Source organism: Lucilia sericata, unplaced genomic scaffold, assembly GCF_015586225.1.
Source record: "Lucilia sericata isolate MDLA Ls3-8-SP2 unplaced genomic scaffold, ASM1558622v1 Contig000057F_arrow, whole genome shotgun sequence".
Lineage (NCBI taxonomy): Eukaryota > Metazoa > Arthropoda > Insecta > Diptera > Calliphoridae > Lucilia > Lucilia sericata.
Window position 1 is genome coordinate 921,040 of NW_023994093.1, and position 8,442 is coordinate 929,481.

Here is an 8,442-nt window from a genome sequence, read left to right on the forward strand (position 1 = left end):
AGGTAGGTACGTAGGTAGACATATAATTGTCAGTGTTACATATGAACCGATACTTATTAAATTCAATACAGAGATTTGGTTTATATTAAACATCTTTAGGGACTTTAACGAGTCCCTTCGACAATTTTTTAGGTATACCTCTCAAGCGAAGCATATTAATGAATTAAATACGAAAGAATCTTGATCTCAGTGCAATATCGTCTGCAATCTTTTCGAAATGGGTATCAAAAATTCCGTATTTTTTCATCGCGAGAAAAATAATTAAAAAATTAGTTAAAAAAGGCATATAAATTCCAAAATAAGATAAAAACTTAATATATAGTTATAGCATAATTTTACTAGATTTTTGTTCTCCGCAAGATTTAGCAACATACTTATGTATGTATAAAAATGACCCTTCTCCCTTCTCTTTAATAACTTTAAAGAACCTTCCCTTCGAACATAAATAGAAGTCAATCAATTTGACTATAGTTAGCACAATATCATTTAAGTCTGTACGAGCATAGCTAAACTAAAGTGTAGGGTATGAACAATAATGTTGACATTTTGCCATTGTTCAGATTTTTCGTTATAATTCTGCTTAAGAAATGTAGAGACTGTCTGAAAATTCCATTTACTATGTGTGTGTAAATTTACCAGTGAATGAGTGCCAAAAACCTCAAACCTTATAATCAACCAGAGGAGAGTATCAGGCCAACTTCATACATCATTCGCCTTTTATAGTCATGTCTTCTTGATTGTGGATTGTATGCTTAAAGAGCCTCCTAGTTCTTTCAAATTATAAAAGGATAAGTGAGTGAGTGTGTTTTTTGTTTGTGTGTAAGTGTAAAGTGTGTTTGGCTTTTTGTTCTTGTGTCTAAAGTAAAGTAGGGTGTGTCATGTCAAAAGTGGTAACATTAACTTAAATCTGATGTCAATCAAAAAATTTAAAATGCAAAGTATAAAGGCAATCTTGTTCTCCATTTTTTTCTTCTTTCTAGTACTTCTAGCAAAGTAACTCTTCTTTACCATCTTGATTTTTTGCAGTTGTTTTCTTTTCTTTCCTTCTTTTTTGCCCATCAACAACATTAGAATTATTTTACAATTTTTTTCTTAGTTTTTCCTCCAACAGGATGTTGAAAATTCATTTAAAATTTGTATAAAAAAAAAGAAAATTACCAACAACATGTTTCAAAGTGCTATTGCACATAGATGTAGTGTATTGTTAGCAGTGTATGTTCGCGTATGTGTGTTTGTGCCACAAAACTTTATGCAACAACAGCAACAATAGAAACAACAAATAAAGGGGGATAGTAACTAAAAAATGCAAGCTTATCTGTATACCCTTCATATTGTACAACACCATAAGTAAACGCCTTCATAGTGTTTCTAACTAAAATTGCATTAGTTTTTCTTCTTTGGGATAAACTCTGCCATACGAGTGTGTTGCATTTCCACACAAAGTTTATAAGAATCGAAAAAATGTATAATGTTCTTTACCAAAAAAAAGAACCTACAACAAGATAAAAAAATCTACAAAAAGAAACTTATGTAAAAATAGCTAAAACAAAAAAAGAATTTGGAAAAACTATTAAGAAAACTGCTGACCTATGCGTGTTAGAAAATCCACAAATAGCTCCATCACTTTATATTTTGTAGTACTTGTTACCGAAACGAACTACTTACACATGGATAGCAGATATGTACGAGTTTTGGTTCATGATTAGGAAGATAGTTTTATAACTTTATTTCAATTTGCTTCGAAAATCATCCTTTTAATTAGTAAACGGATTAAAACTGTGTGTTGGTACATTCATTAATATCAATTAATATCATATTCGTTAATTATTGAAAAATCACGAATACAGTTATGGTACTTTTGCGAAATTCGGACGTTAAGGGGCAAAAATCTGTACTTTTTTTGAAAACGAACTTTTTGAGCAATTCAAGGCAGTTTTGTACCTTTTGAGCTTTTCTGTGATATATGACATTAAGGCCTTGAGTATCTGGAAAATCGAAATCTGGCAAAAAATGGTTTCCTGGGAGTAAATGGGAAAATTATATTTTTTTAAAAGGTACTTTTTCACAGAAGAAGAATTAATCCCAATGCTTTAAGTAGTTCTTTAACTGGTATTCTTTTTCATTTATTTTAATATTAAATATATAAACAGGGTCCTAAATGAGCAGTGTCTAAATGAATTATAATTTCTTAGAGCGGACTTCTTGCTAATTTTTTGTTCTTCAACTGTCATTTTTTGAATTTTCTATAATATTGAACTTTTGGAATGATTTCTAATGTTAGACCTAGAAATATTGAATTAAGACACATGAGTAAGTTAGTGTCGATTGCTTTACATGAACACTTGTATGTTGGCTTTGAGCTTTTGTAATGGCTAACCACCGCCCCATTGTGCTTGCACGCAGGTGGCAATTTACGTATATGGAATTTCCGTTCCAGTATACGTGCACTTTGTTCAAGTACTCGAGCTATCTAATCTCTTGTCTTTCGTTGTAGTTTTGTAGTTTCGTTGGGGAATGACAGGTGTCATGAGTCATGCTCAATCTGACGCCGACAAAGGAAAAGGCAATCACTGGTTAGAATCGATAGAAGGGGCGGACCCAACATCAGGTGAAAACACCCTATTAATGCTATGAGGAATGCCATGTCCCTTTATATATTCTCATCATCTAAAGACTCGTCCCAGTGTATTCCTGGTCCTCTTTAAGTCGTCCAACCACACTACTGGCAACAGTAACTAGGGGACGTAATTGGTGGTTCGAAAACACAGATCTATATTTAATTAGCCAGGCTTATTTCAGTGGCCACAAGGACCTACAAGGACCTACTGTGGTAAGTTGAGCACGTTTAGAGTAAACTTCACCACACTCAACCATGAAGGAAAATCGCCGATAAATTAAAGATTAAGGCATTACAGCTCCACAACATCTCAACCAATTTCACTAACACTTTAACCATCATTCCTTCTGTCTTTTCGACATCTCCACACATACAACTCAGGATCCCTCTGGTCCATCAGATACAAGTATTCGAATGGTACATCTCACTCTATCATATACCCAATATTTGCATTATCAGCTCAATTCTAACATTTTGTTAATCCACAGCCTTGCCCTGTTTGTTTGTACCTAGTTTCTAGGAGCGGTAACAGAAACTTATCCCGAAAATTTATATTTCACCGTGGATCTCGAAGGAACCCCTACCAAATGACCGACCAGTACAGGTCCTGCATGCAAATGGTCACCCATAGTACCAGATTATGTGGTGCCGCAAATCATTCCAAGGAAAGACTGAGGACTAGATGTACTGGTAGCACAGATCGTCTTAGAATTTACTTTTTTAACCCACCACAATAATATGTTTCTTAATCTAGTAATTAAAGAAACTAACCCTAATTGCTAAGATCTTAATTAACAAAAACACGCCTTAAACTTAAAATAACAAAATTTGCGGATTTTAGTTAAATAAACAAATTTCATTAGTCATTTGGCCCTTAACATCGAAAAGGATTGCACTCATATTCAATTGCATCAAGAACATACTTATATACTAAGTATATGTATGCTTATTGCTTAAATGTATGTAGATGATTTGAAGTAGCCACCACCTAAGTTTTGCGTGCAACTAAACATAGAACGCCCTAAGGTTAAGTATTTGCAAAGAGAACAGGAAAAAGTTTTAAAAACGAATTTTTCTTACTTGTAAATGCAATAAAATAAAAGTATATAAATTTCTATAACAGTAAAATACTTCAGAAAAAGCTTTACTTCTCTTAATATTAAAAAAACTAAATTTAGTTAGTTGATTCCATAGTTTCCACTGTTCACTGTCCACTGTGATTGTGTTTTGGTTCAGAGAATAGAAAATGAAAAATGTGTAAAGTGTAAAAAGTGTATGGGGGTATAATTGCTAAAAACGGAAATTGCATTATGCGAAGGAGTATACCTAGTCTTTGTCTGTGCCCTTTTTTTGTACAATGGGAAAAAAATATAGAAATAAAATAAAAACAAAAAAACATAGAAAAAGTTGTAATAAGGAATTAAGTAGAAATTTTTCATTATTAGAAAATATGTTGCAATATATTTTGTGTGTGTTTCTTTTTTTTACTTTGTACATTTTGTATGGTGCAAGTAATTAAGATTTTTTCCTCTTTAAATTAAATTTTTAACATAGGTTTCTTCTTTCATTTCACATAGTATTTTACAGAGTTCATTTTAATTAGAATTCCATAACTTAGGGTGATAAATTTCTGAAAATTTAATATATTGTGTGTGTGTGTGTTTTTAAATATTAGAGTACTTATTTAGAGGGTGAATAAATGATGTGTGGTTCATATTGAATTGAAACAAGTAAGAAAATCTTATTAGACTATCTCATTCTTATTCAACTTACATATATAGGGTAGAAGGGGGATCATTCGCCATAGGGGCACATCTGCTAAAGCGAATAACTTGAAAACCGAGTAATCGACTTTATCGCATTATCAAATTTTATTTTCGTTTATCGATTATCTATTATCCCTGAAAGTTTGAAAGATTAACTTTACATATGATGGGAGGCAGACGTGATTAATTGTTTTTCAAAGGGCTGTGAAAATATTTCACAGTGTGAATTTTTTGTGCTAACTTTTTTAGTTTTTGTGATAGAAAAAATATATTGGTCAGTGATAGAACGTCAATAATAGTGAATAATAAGACATAATAATTTTTTCGGTAATATAATTTGAAACCCGAAAAAAATTTAAACTAAACCCAAGAACTGCCCGTGGGGCACATTCGCCAAATATATGTAATGCTTGTGCTGAAGAACAAAATTTTGTTAAAATATAGAAAAAATCATTAATAATTTGTTTTAATTTTTTTTTGTTTTGTTATGTGAAATAAACAATAAATATCTAGTTTATTATACTTTGTTTAGTGAATTAAAATATAAAACAGCAAATTAAGTTTTTACTTTTTAATTTTTTTTGGCTTATTTTACTAATGGCGTATTTACACCATGGATGGGGCGGTCTCGCCCTTTTTGGTCAGTGCGGAAAAGTTAAAATAATATGTGTATGAGGATGACTTAGGAAAGATTGAAAGGGATAAAACTAAAGCCAACATATCTAAGTATCCGAAGCAAGAGCAAAATTAAGAACATGTATTGTGGTTTTAATTTGAGGCCGCCTCAAAAAAAGAAAGTGGCATGTGGTCCCCCTTCTACCCTAGTAGGCATTAACAATTTAAATTTAGAAATAGTAATAACTCTTGCCAAAATGTTATCTTTTTTAGGATTGACTAGTCTAAGGAATAGTCTAAGTACTTGTCTTTATAATAAACTATTGTCTTCACCCGAATTGGAACCTAGCCTTGCGATTGTGTAAAATTGTATCAAATTATCTTGGATATTGCGATGCACAAGGTTTACATTTACTCACAGACGGACAGACAGACGGAAAGACAGACAGACAGACAGACGGACAAACAGATAGACAGATAGATAGACAGACAGACAGACAGACAGACAGACAGACAGACAGACAGACAGACAGACAGACAGACAAACAGACAGACAGACAGACAGACAGACAGACAGACAGACAGACAGACATATGTAGATCAATTTTAGAACGATCATTACAAGTAAGTTCTTAGCCAATTAAATCATACAAATAACTGAAAAAAATATATAAAATTTCTGTACATAAAAATACCAAAACTAAGTTCTGATTTGACCAAAAATTTGTATGTGCGTTTTATTTTTGGTTTAACTACCTTTTTAACTTTTGCGGTTTTATAGGCAAACTTCCATTAATTGCAAGCCAATCCACAACATCAACAACTTTAAATTAGACATATTCCACGCAAAAAAAAAGAAGCATTTAAAACTCGGTTTTTCGGATGGATGACACGGTTCATATTCTTTTTGTGAATTTGTCTTCAAAATTGTAAACAGTACACTGTCAACCATTTTATTTATTCTATAAAGAAATGGAGGCAAACAAAAATGAACACAAACTTCAAAGTACAACTTTAAATGTCAGCAAAGCTCACACAGATGGGAAAAAATGTTTAAAATTCCCTCACATCCATTTAAATGCATAACATATTTACACGGCCGTACGCGACCAATGTACATATGTACTAAGTATGTCTGTATATCTGATGGTGTACATGTATGAATACATGAAGTAAGGGCGTATTTGAAAATACTGATGGCACTGTATTCGAACACTACAAAATGTAATCACTTTTGGAAAAACATGGAGCAAAAAAAAAAAAAAAAAGAAAAACAAACGCCATTGTATATGTATACGAATACAGTTAGTTGGATGTCTGCCTAAATGTCTGATTTCGTTTATTTTTTCATTCTTATGCTTGTGCCAGTCTACGTATATGTCCATTCGTGTATTGGAGAGTGTCATGGTGTACGCTGCGTGTGTACTTAAGAGGACCAGGATACAAAATTGCATTTTTTTAAACCATTTTTTATGTCCATATATGGATGTTTGTATCTTTGTGGATATGTCTTCTTTTATTTGTATGCATTGAATGGGTGGCTATAATAACGATTGTGGATTTTTTTCGCCTTTTTTAAGCTCAAGTCCTGGTACATACAAACAGCCTTGATGTCAATTGAGGATACTCATTGTCAAAGTTGCCTTTGACTACAATATGTACATGAATAACATTTACGCGCTTTTTTGTTTGACTGCTCATTGAGGTCCACGAAAAAACACCAGGTCCATACACACATACATATAAACAAACAACACGTTATTGTTGGTCGTTTCCTTATTTTGTTAAATACTATAGCTTTGAAAAGAGTTAATTGATTTAAGAAGCTTTAACGTTGTTAAAACCCAAAAATTCTGTTAGATAACAATTTTCTTTATAAGGATAGTAGTAGAGGAGTAGTTGGGAAACAATTGCAGGATATAAATAAATGAAAAATCAATAGATTTGATGGTTTCAATAAATATGTTTTCACTTCATACTCATACATATGTATGTATGTATGTACTGGAAAATTACAGTTAATTATAAAGGGATCGATATGAATTTAAACTTTGGTTACTTGGACTTGTAATTCACCCCCTCAAGATTCAATTACAGTGAAGGTACAAAAAATAGATAAACGCCTTCATTATTAACGACCATCACAAACGTTTAAAGGTCTTGGAATATGCGGGTTCTATTCTAGACCAGTATTAATATGAAAATAATTAGGAATGGTATCTTTGGCCCAACTGTCGTTGTCACCCTCCACCGGGAAACTACAGACAACGGTATGAGACTGTATGAACGGTATGATGAAATACACCTCGATATCCACAAAGCAACAAAGGACATCCCCAGATCAAATCACTAGTAATCAGATTCATCATATTATTAATATTGGAAGGCACTCATCTAGTATACTGGACGTACGTTGAATCCGAGGGGCCAATATCGATTCGGATCTAAATCTTGTAGTGAATAAAGTTCGCACTCGATTAAGCAAAGTGAAAAACGTAAGTCGCGAGTCGGAGACACGAAGAAGGCTAGATGTCGCTAAGCTGTAGGTCCCAAATATGGCAACCGCATATTCCACTCAATTAACCCAATTGCTACAAAGCACTTCTTGTCCATAACACATATTGTCCACTTCCTAGAAAATGCAGCTACATCTGTACTTGAGTACCAAATACCTCCCTCAAGAAATTAATGGTATGATCAAGAATGCCGTAACGCTATTAGGAAGAACAAAGAAATTACAGCAACCAGTGTGAACACATGCTCCGGTTGAGAAATTCCATGAGAAATTCGTTGAGTAAAGGAGAGCGGAAAAGCGACTATTCAGGCGCAAATAGAGAGAGAGAGGGAAAGACGTGAGTTTAAAGAAATTGAAATGAACAGGAATATAAATGAGGTGCGGGCATTCTACCAAAGAGTCAAACATCAAACGAAAGGCTAGATGTCGCTAAGCTGAAAGTGAAAAATATGGCAACCTCATATTCCACTCAATTAACCCAATTGCTACAAAGCACTCCTTGTCCATAACACACTATGGGAACACTTCCTAAAGAATGCTGCTACATCTGTACTTCAGTGCCAAACACCTCCCTCAAGAAATCAATGGTATGACCAAGAATGCCGTAACGCTATTAGAGAGAAGAACGAAGCTTACATGACATTACAGCGACCAGTGCTCCGGTTGAGAAACTCCATCAGAAAAGGAGAGCGAGAGAGAGTCTCCTCCTGTGGGTATGAAAATGGGAACCGGTATGCTAAACATATGAAGAGAGCATTTTCAAGACTATTGTTATCTGCTGATGGTGTCGTTAGTAGGTTCGAACCGATCATGGATTGTCGATTGTAATACACCCAGCCAAAATGATATCCTAGACCTGAAAACAACAAAGCTGCGGGAGCAAATTAAATTTTTTCAAGATACAAAAAGCTTTACTTATAAATTTTAAT